Source organism: Gobius niger (assembly GCF_951799975.1).
Source record: "Gobius niger genome assembly, chromosome: 6".
NCBI lineage: Eukaryota > Metazoa > Chordata > Actinopteri > Gobiiformes > Gobiidae > Gobius > Gobius niger.
Window position 1 is genome coordinate 37,719,558 of NC_136857.1, and position 14,546 is coordinate 37,734,103.

The following is a 14,546-nucleotide window of genomic DNA, read 5'->3' on the forward strand; positions in this document are numbered from 1 at the left end:
AAGAACGACTGAAAAGAACGACTGAAAAGAAGCGTGACTGAAAAGAAGCGCGACTAAAAAGAAGAACGACTGAAAAGAAGAACGACTGAAAAGAAGAACGACTGAAAAGAACGACTGAAAAGAACGACTGAAAAGAAGAGCGACTGAAAAGAAGAGCGACTGAAAAGAAGCGCGACTGAAAAGAAGAACGACTGAAAAGAACGACTGAAAAGAACGACTGAAAAGAAGAGCGACTGAAAAGAAGCGCGACTGAAAAGAAGAGCGACTGAAAAGAAGCGCGACTGAAAAGAAGAGCGACTGAAAAGAAGAGCGACTGAAAAGAAGAGCGACTGAAAAGAAGAGCGACTGAAAAGAAGCACGACTGAAAAGAAGAGCGACTGAAAAGAAGAGCGACTGAAAAGAAGAGTGACTGAAAAGAAGAACGACTGAAAAGAAGAACGACTGAAAAGAAGAACGACTGAAAAGAAGAGCGACTGAAAAGAAGAGCGACTGAAAAGAAGAGTGACTGAAAAGAAGAACGACTGAAAAAAAGTGCGTCTGAAAAGAAGCGCGACTGAAAAAAAGTGCGTCTGAAAAGAAGCGCGACTGAAAAAAAGTGCGTCTGAAAAATGGAGCGACTGAAAAAAAGTGCGACTGAAAAGAAGTGTCTGAAAAAAAGTGCGTCTGAAAAAAAGTGCGACTGAAAAGAAGTGTCTGAAAAAAAGTGCGTCTGAAAAGAAGAGCGACTGAAAAGAAGAGCGACTGAAAAGAAGAGCGACTGAAAAGAAGAGTGACTGAAAAGAAGAACGACTGAAAAGAAGTGTCTGAAAAAAAGTGCGTCTGAAAAAAAGTGCGACTGAAAAGAAGTGTCTGAAAAAAAGTGCGTCTGAAAAGAAGAGCGACTGAAAAGAAGAACGACTGAAAAGAAGAGCGACTGAAAAAAAAGTGCGTCTGAAAAGAAGAGCGTCTGAAAAGAAGTGCGTCTGAAAAGAAAAGCGACTGAAAAGAAGAACGACTGAAAAGAAGAACGACTGAAAAGAAGAACTACTGAAAAGAAGCGCGTCTGAAAAGAAGAGCGTCTGAAAAGAAGAGCGACTGGAAAGAAGAGCGACTGAAAAGAAGAGCGACTGAAAAGAAGAGCGACTGGAAAGAAGAGCGACTGGAAAGAAGAGCGACTGGAAAGAAGAGCGACTGAAAAGAAGAGCGACTGGAAAGAAGTGCGTCTGAAAAAAAGCGCGACTGAAAAGAAGAGCGACTGAAAAGAAGAACGACTGAAAAAAAGTGCGTCTGAAAAGAAGAGCGACTGAAAAGAAGTGCGTCTGAAAAGAAGAGCGACTGAAAAGAAGAGCGACTGAAAGGAAGAACGACTGAAAAAAAGTGCGTCTGAAAAGAAGAGCGACTGAAAAGAAGTGCGTCTGGAAAGAAGAGCGACTGGAAAGAAGTGCGTCTGAAAAGAAGCGCGACTGAAAAGAAGAACGACTGAAAAAAAGTGCGTCTGAAAAGAAGAGCGACTGAAAAAAAGTGCGACTGAAAAGAAGAGCGACTGAAAAAAAGTGCGACTGAAAAGAAGAGCGACTAAAAAGAAGAGCGACTGAAAAGAAGAACGACTAAAAAGAAGAACGACTAAAAAGAAGCTCCACTAAAAAGAGAAACGACTGAAAAGAAGAGCGACTGAAAAGAAGAGCGACTAAAAAGAAGAGCGACTGAAAAGAAGAACGACTGAAAAGAAGAACGACTGAAAAGAAGAACGACTGAAAAGAAGAGCGACTGAAAAAAAGCGCGACTGAAAAGAAGTGTCTGAAAAAAAGTGCGTCTGAAAAAAAGTGCGACTGAAAAGAAGTGTCTGAAAAAAAGTGCTACTGAAAAGAAGAGCGACTGAAAAGAAGAACGACTGAAAAGAACGATTGAAAAGAAGAACGACTGAAAAGAAGAGCAACTGAAAAAAAGTGCGACTGAAAAGAAGTGACTGAAAAAAAGTGCGTCTGAAAAGAAGAGCGACTGAAAAGAAGAACGACTGAAAAGAAGAACGACTGAAAAGAAGAGCGACTGAAAAAAAAGTGCGTCTGAAAAGAAGAGCGTCTGAAAAGAAGTGCGTCTGAAAAGAAAAGCGACTGAAAAGAAGAACGACTGAAAAGAAGAACGACTGTAAAGAAGAGCGACTGAAAAGAGCGACTGAAAAGAAGAACGACTGAAAAGAAGAACGACTGAAAAGAAGAGCGACTGGAAAGAAGAGCGACTGAAAAGAAGAGCGACTGAAAAGAAGAGCGACTGGAAAGAAGAGCGACTGGAAAGAAGAGCGACTGGAAAGAAGTGCGTCTGAAAAGAAGCGCGACTGAAAAAAAGTGCGTCTGAAAAGAAGAACGACTGAAAAAAAGTGCGTCTGAAAAGAAGAGCGACTGAAAAAAAGTGCGACTGAAAAGAAGAGCGACTGAAAAAAAGTGCGTCTGAAAAGAAGCGCGACTGAAAAGAAGTGCGTCTGAAAAGAAGTGTCTGAAAAAAAGTGCGTCTGAAAAGAAGAGCAACTGAAAAGAAGAACGACTGAAAAGAAGAGCGACTGAAAAAAAAGTGCGTCTGAAAAGAAGTGTCTGAAAAAAAGTGCGTCTGAAAAGAAGAGCAACTGAAAAGAAGAACGACTGAAAAGAAGAGCGACTGAAAAAAAAGTGCGTCTGAAAAGAAGAGCGTCTGAAAAGAAGTGCGTCTGAAAAGAAGAGCGACTGAAAAGAAGAACGACTGAAAAGAAGAGCGACTGAAAAAAAAGTGCGTCTGAAAAGAAGAGCGTCTGAAAAGAAGTGCGTCTGAAAAGAAAAGCGACTGAAAAGAAGAACGACTGAAAAGAAGAACGACTGAAAAGAAGAACTACTGAAAAGAAGCGCGTCTGAAAAGAAGAGCGTCTGAAAAGAAGAGCGACTGGAAAGAAGAGCGACTGAAAAGAAGAGCGACTGAAAAGAAGAGCGACTGGAAAGAAGAGCGACTGGAAAGAAGAGCGACTGGAAAGAAGAGCGACTGAAAAGAAGAGCGACTGGAAAGAAGTGCGTCTGAAAAAAAGCGCGACTGAAAAGAAGAGCGACTGAAAAGAAGAACGACTGAAAAAAAGTGCGTCTGAAAAGAAGAGCGACTGAAAAGAAGTGCGTCTGAAAAGAAGAGCGACTGAAAAGAAGAGCGACTGAAAGGAAGAACGACTGAAAAAAAGTGCGTCTGAAAAGAAGAGCGACTGAAAAGAAGTGCGTCTGGAAAGAAGAGCGACTGGAAAGAAGTGCGTCTGAAAAGAAGCGCGACTGAAAAGAAGAACGACTGAAAAAAAGTGCGTCTGAAAAGAAGAGCGACTGAAAAAAAGTGCGACTGAAAAGAAGAGCGACTGAAAAAAAGTGCGACTGAAAAGAAGCGCGACTGAAAAAAAGTGCGACTGAAAAGAAGAGCGACTAAAAAGAAGAGCGACTGAAAAGAAGAACGACTAAAAAGAAGAACGACTAAAAAGAAGCTCCACTAAAAAGAGAAACGACTGAAAAGAAGAGCGACTGAAAAGAAGAGCGACTAAAAAGAAGAGCGACTGAAAAGAAGAACGACTGAAAAGAAGAACGACTGAAAAGAAGAACGACTGAAAAGAAGAGCGACTGAAAAAAAGCGCGACTGAAAAGAAGTGTCTGAAAAAAAGTGCGTCTGAAAAAAAGTGCGACTGAAAAGAAGTGTCTGAAAAAAAGTGCTACTGAAAAGAAGAGCGACTGAAAAGAAGAACGACTGAAAAGAACGATTGAAAAGAAGAACGACTGAAAAGAAGAGCAACTGAAAAAAAGTGCGACTGAAAAGAAGTGACTGAAAAAAAGTGCGTCTGAAAAGAAGAGCGACTGAAAAGAAGAACGACTGAAAAGAAGAACGACTGAAAAGAAGAGCGACTGAAAAAAAAGTGCGTCTGAAAAGAAGAGCGTCTGAAAAGAAGTGCGTCTGAAAAGAAAAGCGACTGAAAAGAAGAACGACTGAAAAGAAGAACGACTGTAAAGAAGAGCGACTGAAAAGAGCGACTGAAAAGAAGAACGACTGAAAAGAAGAACGACTGAAAAGAAGAGCGACTGGAAAGAAGAGCGACTGAAAAGAAGAGCGACTGAAAAGAAGAGCGACTGGAAAGAAGAGCGACTGGAAAGAAGAGCGACTGGAAAGAAGTGCGTCTGAAAAGAAGCGCGACTGAAAAAAAGTGCGTCTGAAAAGAAGAACGACTGAAAAAAAGTGCGTCTGAAAAGAAGAGCGACTGAAAAAAAGTGCGACTGAAAAGAAGAGCGACTGAAAAAAAGTGCGTCTGAAAAGAAGCGCGACTGAAAAGAAGTGCGTCTGAAAAGAAGTGTCTGAAAAAAAGTGCGTCTGAAAAGAAGAGCAACTGAAAAGAAGAACGACTGAAAAGAAGAGCGACTGAAAAAAAAGTGCGTCTGAAAAGAAGAGCGTCTGAAAAGAAGTGCGTCTGAAAAGAAAAGCGACTGAAAAGAAGAACGACTGAAAAGAAGAACGACTGAAAAGAAGCGCGTCTGAAAAGAAGAGCGTCTGAAAAGAAGAGCGACTGGAAAGAAGAGCGACTGAAAAGAAGAGCGACTGAAAAGAAGAGCGACTGGAAAGAAGAGCGACTGGAAAGAAGAGCGACTGGAAAGAAGTGCGTCTGAAAAAAAGCGCGACTGAAAAAAAGTGCGTCTGAAAAGAAGAGCGACTGAAAAGAAGTGCGTCTGAAAAGAAGAGCGACTGAAAAGAAGAGCGACTGAAAAGAAGAACGACTGAAAAAAAGTGCGTCTGAAAAGAAGAGCGACTGAAAAGAAGTGCGTCTGAAAAGAAGAGCGACTGGAAAGAAATGCGACTGAAAAGAAGAACGACTGAAAAAAAGTGCGTCTGAAAAGAAGAGCGACTGAAAAGAAGTGCGTCTGGAAAGAAGAGCGACTGGAAAGAAGTGCGTCTGAAAAGAAGCGCGACTGAAAAGAAGAGCGACTAAAAAGAAGAACGACTAAAAAGAAGCTCCACTAAAAAGAGAAACGACTGAAAAGAAGAGCGACTGAAAAGAAGAACGACTAAAAAGAAGAGCGACTGAAAAGAAGAACGACTAAAAAGAAGAGTGACTAAAAAGAAGCACGACTAAAAAGAAGTGCGACTGAAAAGAAGAGCGACTGAAAAGAAGAGCGACTGAAAAGAAGCACGACTGAAAAGAAGAGCGACTGAAAAGAAGAGTGACTAAAAAGAAGAGTGACTAAAAATAAGCACGACTGAAAAGAAGAGCGACTGAAAAGAAGAACGACTGAAAAGAAGAGCGACTGAAAAGAAGAGCGACTGAAAAGAAGAACGACTGAAAAGAAGAGCGACTGAAAAGAAGAACGACTGAAAAGAAGAACGACTGAAAAGAAGCACGACTGAAAAGAAGAGCGACTGAAAAAAAGCGCGACTGAAAAGAAGTGTCTGAAAAAAAGTGCGTCTGAAAAAAAGTGCGACTGAAAAGAAGTGTCTGAAAAAAAGTGCGTCTGAAAAGAAGAACGACTGAAAAGAACGATTGAAAAGAAGAACGACTGAAAAGAAGAGCGACTGAAAAAAAAGTGCGACTGAAAAGAAGAGCGACTGAAAAAAAGTGCGACTGAAAAGAAGTGACTGAAAAAAAGTGCGTCTGAAAAGAAGAGCGTCTGAAAAGAAGAGCGTCTGAAAAGAAGTGCGTCTGAAAAGAAAAGCGACTGAAAAGAAGAACGACTGAAAAGAAGAACGACTGAAAAGAAGAGCGACTGAAAAGAAGAACGACTGAAAAGAAGAACGACTGAAAAGAAGCGCGTCTGAAAAGAAGAGCGTCTGAAAAGAAGAGCGACTGGAAAGAAGAGCGACTGAAAAGAAGAGCGACTGAAAAGAAGAGCGACTGGAAAGAAGAGCGACTGGAAAGAAGAGCGACTGGAAAGAAGTGCGTCTGAAAAAAAGCGCGACTGAAAAAAAGTGCGTCTGAAAAGAAGAGCGACTGAAAAAAAGTGCGTCTGAAAAGAAGAGCGACTGAAAAGAAGTGTGTCTGAAAAGAAGAGCGACTGGAAAGAAGTGCGACTGAAAAGAAGAGCGACTGAAAAGAAGAACGACTGAAAAAAAGTGCGTCTGAAAAGAAGAGCGACTGAAAAGAAGTGCGTCTGGAAAGAAGAGCGACTGGAAAGAAGTGCGTCTGAAAAGAAGCGCGACTGAAAAGAAGAGCGACTAAAAAGAAGAGCGACTGAAAAGAAGAACGACTAAAAAGTAGAACGACTAAAAAGAAGCTCCACTAAAAAGAGAAACGACTGAAAAGAAGAGCGACTGAAAAGAAGAGCGACTGGAAAGAAGAGCGACTGGAAAGAAGAGCGACTGGAAAGAAGTGCGTCTGAAAAAAAGCGCGACTGAAAAAAAGTGCGTCTGAAAAGAAGAGCGACTGAAAAAAAGTGCGTCTGAAAAGAAGAGCGACTGAAAAGAAGTGTGTCTGAAAAGAAGAGCGACTGGAAAGAAGTGCGACTGAAAAGAAGAGCGACTGAAAAGAAGAGCGACTGAAAAGAAGAACGACTGAAAAAAAGTGCGTCTGAAAAGAAGAGCGACTGAAAAGAAGTGCGTCTGGAAAGAAGAGCGACTGGAAAGAAGTGCGTCTGGAAAGAAGAGCGACTGGAAAGAAGTGCGTCTGAAAAGAAGAACGACTAAAAAGAAGCTCCACTAAAAAGAGAAACGACTGAAAAGAAGAACGACTAAAAAGAAGAACGACTAAAAAGAAGAACGACTAAAAAGAAGCTCCACTAAAAAGAGAAACGACTGAAAAGAAGAGCGACTGAAAAGAAGAGCGACTAAAAAGAAGAGCGACTGAAAAGAAGAACGACTAAAAAGAAGAGTGACTAAAAAGAAGCACGACTAAAAAGAAGTGCGACTGAAAAGAAGAGCGACTGAAAAGAAGAGCGACTGAAAAGAAGCACGACTGAAAAGAAGAGCGACTGAAAAGAAGAGCGACTAAAAAGAAGAGTGACTAAAAATAAGCACGACTGAAAAGAAGAGCGACTGAAAAGAAGAACGACTGAAAAGAAGAGCGACTGAAAAGAAGAGCGACTGAAAAGAAGAACGACTGAAAAGAAGAGCGACTGAAAAGAAGAACGACTGAAAAGAAGAACGACTGAAAAGAAGAACGACTGAAAAGAAGAGCGACTGAAAAAAAGCGCGACTGAAAAGAAGTGTCTGAAAAAAAGTGTGTCTGAAAAAAAGTGCGACTGAAAAGAAGTGTCTGAAAAAAAGTGCGTCTGAAAAGAAGAGCGACTGAAAAGAAGAACGACTGAAAAGAACGATTGAAAAGAAGAACGACTGAAAAGAAGAGCGACTGAAAAAAAAGTGCGACTGAAAAGAAGAGCGACTGAAAAAAAGTGCGACTGAAAAGAAGTGACTGAAAAAAAGTGCGTCTGAAAAGAAGAGCGACTGAAAAGAAGAACGACTGAAAAGAAGAACGACTGAAAAGAAGAACGACTGAAAAGAAGAGCGACTGAAAAAAAAGTGCGTCTGAAAAGAAGAGCGTCTGAAAAGAAGTGCGTCTGAAAAGAAAAGCGACTGAAAAGAAGAACGACTGAAAAGAAGAACGACTGAAAAGAAGAACGACTGAAAAGAAGAACGACTGAAAAGAAGAGCGACTGGAAAGAAGAGCGACTGAAAAGAAGAGCGACTGAAAAGAAGAGCGACTGGAAAGAAGAGCGACTGGAAAGAAGTGCGTCTGAAAAGAAGCGCGACTGAAAAAAAGTGCGTCTGAAAAGAAGAACGACTGAAAAAAAGTGCGTCTGAAAAGAAGAGCGACTGAAAAAAAGTGCGACTGAAAAGAAGAGCGACTGAAAAAAAGTGCGTCTGAAAAGAAGCGCGACTGAAAAGAAGTGCGTCTGAAAAGAAGAGCGACTGGAAAGAAGAGCGACTGGAAAGAAGTGCGTCTGAAAAGAAGCGCGACTGAAAAGAAGAACGACTGAAAAAAAGTGCGTCTGAAAAGAAGAGCGACTGAAAAAAAGTGCGACTGAAAAGAAGAGCGACTGAAAAAAAGTGCGTCTGAAAAGAAGCGCGACTGAAAAAAAGTGCGACTGAAAAGAAGAGCGACTAAAAAGAAGAGCGACTGAAAAGAAGAACGACTAAAAAGAAGAACGACTAAAAAGAAGCTCCACTAAAAAGAGAAACGACTGAAAAGAAGAGCGACTGAAAAGAAGAGCGACTAAAAAGAAGAGCGACTGAAAAGAAGAGCGACTGAAAAGAAGAGCGACTAAAAAGAAGAGCGACTGAAAAGAAGAACGACTAAAAAGAAGAGTGACTAAAAAGAAGCGCGACTAAAAAGAAGTGCGACTGAAAAGAAGAGCGACTGAAAAGAAGAGCGACTGAAAAGAAGAGCGACTGAAAAGAAGAGCGACTAAAAAGAAGAGTGACTAAAAATAAGCACGACTGAAAAGAAGAGCGACTGAAAAGAAGAACGACTGAAAAGAAGAACGACTGAAAAGAAGAACGACTGAAAAGAAGAGCGACTGAAAAGAAGTGTCTGAAAAAAAGAGCGTCTGAAAAAAAGTGCGACTGAAAAGAAGTGTCTGAAAAAAAGTGCGTCTGAAAAGAAGAGCGACTGAAAAGAAGAACGACTGAAAAGAACGATTGAAAAGAAGAACGACTGAAAAGAACGACTGAAAAGAAGAGCGACTGAAAAAAAAGTGCGACTGAAAAGAAGAGCGACTGAAAAAAAGTGCGACTGAAAAGAAGTGACTGAAAAAAAGTGCGTCTGAAAAGAAGAGCGACTGAAAAGAAGAACGACTGAAAAGAAGAACGACTGAAAAGAAGAACGACTGAATAGAAGAGCGACTGAAAAAAAAGTGCGTCTGAAAAGAAGAGCGTCTGAAAAGAAGTGCGTCTGAAAAGAAAAGCGACTGAAAAGAAGAACGACTGAAAAGAAGAACGACTGAAAAGAAGAGCGACTGAAAAGAGCGACTGAAAAGAAGAACGACTGAAAAGAAGAACGACTGAAAAGAAGAGCGACTGGAAAGAAGAGCGACTGAAAAGAAGAGCGACTGAAAAGAAGAGCGACTGGAAAGAAGTGCGTCTGAAAAGAAGCGCGACTGAAAAAAAGTGCGTCTGAAAAGAAGAGCGACTGAAAAGAAGTGCGTCTGAAAAGAAGAGCGACTGAGAAGAAGAGCGACTGAAAAGAAGAACGACTGAAAAAAAGTGCGTCTGAAAAGAAGAACGACTAAAAAGAAGAGTGACTAAAAAGAAGCACGACTAAAAAGAAGTGCGACTGAAAAGAAGAGCGACTGAAAAGAAGAGCGACTGAAAAGAAGAGCGACTGAAAAGAAGAGCGACTAAAAAGAAGAGTGACTAAAAATAAGCACGACTGAAAAGAAGAGCGACTGAAAAGAAGAACGACTGAAAAGAAGAGCGACTGAAAAGAAGAGCGACTGAAAAGAAGAACGACTGAAAAGAAGAGCGACTGAAAAGAAGAGCGACTGAAAAGAAGAACGACTGAAAAGAAGAGCGACTGAAAATGAGAGCGACTAAAAAGAAGAGCGACTGAAAAGAACGACTGAAAAGAAGAGCGACTGAAAAAAAAGTGCGTCTGAAAAGAAGAGCGACTGGAAAAAAGTGCGTCTGAAAAGAAGAGCGACTGAAAAAAAAGTGCGTCTGAAAAGAAGCGCGACTGAAAAAAAGCGCGTCTGAAAAGAGCGACTGAAAAAAAAGTGCGTCTGAAAAGAAGTGCGTCTGAAAAGAAGTGCGTCTGAAAAGAAGAACGACTGAAAAAAAGTGCGTCTGAAAAGAAGAGCGACTGAAAAAAAGTGCGACTGAAAAGAAGAGCGACTGAAAAAAAGTGCGTCTGAAAAGAAGCGCGACTGAAAAAAAGTGCGTCTGAAAAGAAGTGCGTCTGAAAAGAAGTGCGACTGAAAAGAAGAGCGACTGAAAAAAAAGTGCGTCTGAAAAGAAGAGCGACTGAAAAAAAGTGCGACTGAAAAGAAGAGCGCCTGAAAAAAAGTGCGACTGAAAAGAAGTGTCTGAAAAGAAGAGCGACTGAAAAAAAGTGCAACTGAAAAGAAGAACGACTGAAAAGAAGAGCGACTGAAAAGAAGAACGACTGAAAAGAAGAGCGACTGAAAAAAAAGTGCATCTGAAAAGAAGCGCGACGGAAAAAAAGCGCGTCTGAAAAGAGCGACTGAAAAAAAAGTGCGTCTGAAAAGAAGTGCGTCTGAAAAGAAGTGCGTCTGAAAAGAAGAACGACTGAAAAAAAGTGCGTCTGAAAAGAAGAGCGACTGAAAAAAAGTGCGACTGAAAAGAAGAGCGACTGAAAAAAAGTGTGTCTGAAAAGAAGCGCGACTGAAAAAAAGTGCGTCTGAAAAGAAGTGCGTCTGAAAAGAAGTGCGACTGAAAAGAAGAGCGACTGAAAAAAAGTGCGTCTGAAAAGAAGAGCGACTGAAAAAAAGTGCGACTGAAAAGAAGAGCGCCTGAAAAAAAGTGCGACTGAAAAGAAGTGTCTGAAAAGAAGAGCGACTGAAAAAAAGTGCGACTGAAAAGAAGAACGACTGAAAAGAAGAGCGACTGAAAAGAAGAACGACTGAAAAGAAGAGCGACTGAAAAGAAGCGCGACTGAAAAGAAGCGCGACTGAAAAGAAGCTCGAATGAAAAGAAGAACGACTGAAAAGAAGCTCGAATGAAAAGAAGAGCGACTGAAAAGAAGAGCGACTGAAAAGAAGAGCGACTGAAAAGAAGCTCGACTGAAAAGAAGCGCGACTGAAAAGAGCGACTGAAAAGAAGAGCGACTGAAAAGAAGAACGACTGAAAAGAAGAACGACTGAAAAGAAGAACGACTGAAAAGAAGAACGACTGAAAAGAAGAACAACTGAAAAGAAGAGCGACTGAAAAGAAGCTCGAATGAAAAGAAGAACGACTGAAAAAAGTGCGACTGAAAAGAAGAACGACTGAAAAAAAGTGCGTCTGAAAAGAAGAACGACTAAAAAGAGCGACTGAAAAAAAGTGCGTCTGAAAAAAAGAGCGACTAAAAAGAGCGACTGAAAAAAAGTGCGTCTGAAAAGAAGCGCGACTGAAAAAAAGAGCGACTAAAAAGAAGAGCGACTGAAAAAAAGTGCGTCTGAAAAGAAGAGCGACTGAAAAAAAGTGCGTCTGAAAAGAAGAGCGACTGAAAAGACGAACGACTGAAAAGAAGAACGACTGAAAAGAAGAGCGACTGAAAAGAAGAGCGACTGAAAGGAAGAGCGACTGAAAAGAAGAGAGACTAAAAAGAAGAGCGACTGAAAAGAAGCGCGACTGAAAAGAAGCTCGAATGAAAAGAAGAACGACTGAAAAGAAGAGCGACTGAAAAGAAGAACGACTGAAAAGAAGAGCGACTGAAAAGAAGCTCGACTGAAAAGAAGAACGATTGAAAAGAAGAGCGACTGAAAGAGCGACTGAAAAGAAGAGCGACTGAAAAGAAGAGCGACTGAAAAGAAGAACAACTGAAAAGAAGAACGACTGAAAAGAAGCGCGACTAAAAAGAAGAACGACTGAAAAGAAGAGCGACTGAAAAGAAGCTCGACTGAAAAGAAGAGCTACTGAAAAGAAGCACGACTGAAAAGAACGACTAAAAACAAGAGCGACTGAAAAGAAGCGCGACTAAAAAGAAGCGCGACTGAAAAGAAGCGCGACTGAAAAGAAGAGCGACTGAAAAGAAGAGCGACTGAAAAGAAGCGCGACTAAAAAGAAGAACGACTAAAAACAAGAGCGACTGAAAAGAAGCGCGACTGAAAAGAAGAACGACTAAAAACAAGAGCGACTGAAAAGAAGCGCGACTAAAAAGAAGAACGACTAAAAACAAGAGCGACTGAAAAGAAGCGCGACTAAAAAGAAGAACGACTAAAAACAAGAGCGACTAAAAAGAAGCGCGACTGAAAAGAAGAGCGACTGAAAAGAAGAACGACTAAAAACAAGAGCGACTAAAAAGAAGCGCGACTGAAAAGAAGAGCGACTGAAAAGAAGAGCGACTAAAAAGAAGAGCGACTGAAAAAAAGTGCGTCTGAAAAGAAGCTCAACTGAAAAGAAGAACGACTGAAAAGGACTGAAAAGAAGCACGACTAAAAAAAAGTGCGACTGAAAAAAAGAGCGACTGAAAAAAAGTGCGTCTGAAAAAAAGTGCGTCTGAAAAAAAGTGCGTCTGAAAAAAGTGCGTCTGAAAAGAAGAGCGACTGAAAAAAAGACCGTCTGAAAAGAAGAGCGTCTGAAAAGAGCGTCTGAAAAAAAGTGCGTCTGAAAAAAAGTGCGTCTGAAAAAAAGTGCGTCTGAAAAAAAGTGCGTCTGAAAACAAGAGCGACTGAAAAGAAGAGCGACTGAAAAAAAGAGCGTCTGAAAAGAAGAGCGTCTGAAAAGAAGAGCGTCTGAAAAGAAGAGCGACTGAAAAAAAGAGCGTCTGAAAAGAAGAGCGTCTGAAAAGAAGAGGGTCTGAAAAGAAGAGCGTCTGAAAAGAAGAGCGTCTGAAAAGAAGAGCGTCTGAAAAGAAGAGCGACTGAAAAGAAGAGCGACTGAAAAGAAGCGCGAATGAAAAGAAGAGCGACTGAAAAAAAGTGCGACTGAAAAGAGCGACTGAAAAAAAGAGCGACTAAAAAGAAGCGCGACTGAAAAAAGTGCGTCTGAAAAGAAGCGCGACTGAAAAAAAAGTGCGTCTGAAAAGAAGCTCAACTGAAAAGAAGAACGACTGAAAAGAAGAGCGACTGAAAAGAAGAGCGACTGAAAAGAAGAGCGTCTGAAAAGAAGAGCGACTGAAAAGAAGAACGACTGAAAAAAAGTGCGTATGAAAAGAAGAGTGTCTGAAAAGAAGAGTGTCTGAAAAGAAGAGCGACTGAAAAGAACGACTGAAAAAAAGTGCGTCTGAAAAGAAGTGCGTCTGAAAAGAAGTGCGTCTGAAAAGAAGGACTGAAAAGAAGCTCGAATGAAAATAAGAACGACTGAAAAGAAGAGCGACTGAAAAAAAGAGCGACTGAAAAGAAGCGCGACTAAAAAGAAGCGCGACTGAAAAGAAGCGCGACTGAAAAGAAGCGCGACTGAAAAGAAGCGCGACTAAAAAGAAGAACGACTAAAAACAAGAGCGACTGAAAAGAAGCGCGACTAAAAAGAAGAACGACTAAAAACAAGAGCGACTGAAAAGAAGCGCGACTAAAAAGAAGAACGACTAAAAACAAGAGCGACTAAAAAGAAGCGCGACTGAAAAGAAGAGCGACTGAAAAGAACGACTAAAAACAAGAGCGACTAAAAAGAAGCGCGACTGAAAAGAAGAGCGACTGAAAAGAAGAGCGACTAAAAAGAAGAGCGACTGAAAAAAAGTGCGTCTGAAAAGAAGCTCAACTGAAAAGAAGCACGACTAAAAAAAAGTGCGACTGAAAAAAAGAGCGACTGAAAAAAAGTGCGTCTGAAAAAAAGTGCGTCTGAAAAAAAGTGCGTCTGAAAAAAGTGCGTCTGAAAAGAAGAGCGACTGAAAAAAAGAGCGTCTGAAAAGAAGAGCGTCTGAAAAGAGCGTCTGAAAAAAAGTGCGTCTGAAAAAAAGTGCGTTTGAAAAAAAGTGCGTCTGAAAAAAAGTGCGTCTGAAAAAAGTGCGTCTGAAAAAAAGTGCGTCTGAAAAAAGTGCGTCTGAAAAGAAGAGCGACTGAAAAAAAGAGCGTCTGAAAAGAAGAGCGTCTGAAAAGAGCGTCTGAAAAAAAGTGCGTCTGAAAAAAAGTGCGTCTGAAAACAAGAGCGACTGAAAAGAAGAGCGACTGAAAAAAAGAGCGTCTGAAAAGAAGAGCGTCTGAAAAGAAGAGCGTCTGAAAAGAAGAGCGACTGAAAAAAAGAGCGTCTGAAAAGAAGAGCGTCTGAAAAGAAGAGGGTCTGAAAAGAAGAGCGTCTGAAAAGAAGAGCGTCTGAAAAGAAGAGCGTCTGAAAAGAAGAGCGACTGAAAAGAAGAGCGACTGAAAAGAAGCGCGAATGAAAAGAAGAGCGACTGAAAAAAAGTGCGACTGAAAAGAGCGACTGAAAAAAAGAGCGACTAAAAAGAAGCGCGACTGAAAAAAGTGCGTCTGAAAAGAAGCGCGACTGAAAAAAAAGTGCATCTGAAAAGAAGCTCAACTGAAAAGAAGAACGACTGAAAAGAAGAGCGACTGAAAAGAAGAGCGACTGAAAAGAACCACTGAAAAGAAGAGCGACTGAAAAGAAGCGCGACTGAAAAAAAGTGCGTCTGAAAAAAAGTGCGTCTGAAAAGAAGAGCGTCTGAAAAGAAGAGCGTCTGAAAAGAAGAGCGTCTGAAAAGAAGAGCGTCTGAAAAGAAGAGCGTCTGAAAAGAAGAGCGTCTGAAAAGAAGAGCGACTGAAAAGAAGAGCGACTGAAAAGAAGCGCGAATGAAAAGAAGAGCGACTGAAAAAAAGTGCGACTGAAAAGAGCGACTGAAAAAAAGAGCGACTAAAAAGAAGCGCGACTGAAAAAAGTGCGTCTGAAAAGAAGCGCGACTGAAAAAAAAGTGCGTCTGAAAAGAAGCTCAACTGAAAAGAAGAACGACTGAAAAGAAGAGCGACTGAAAAGAAGAGCGACTGAAAAGAACCACTGAAAAGAAGAGCGACTGAAAA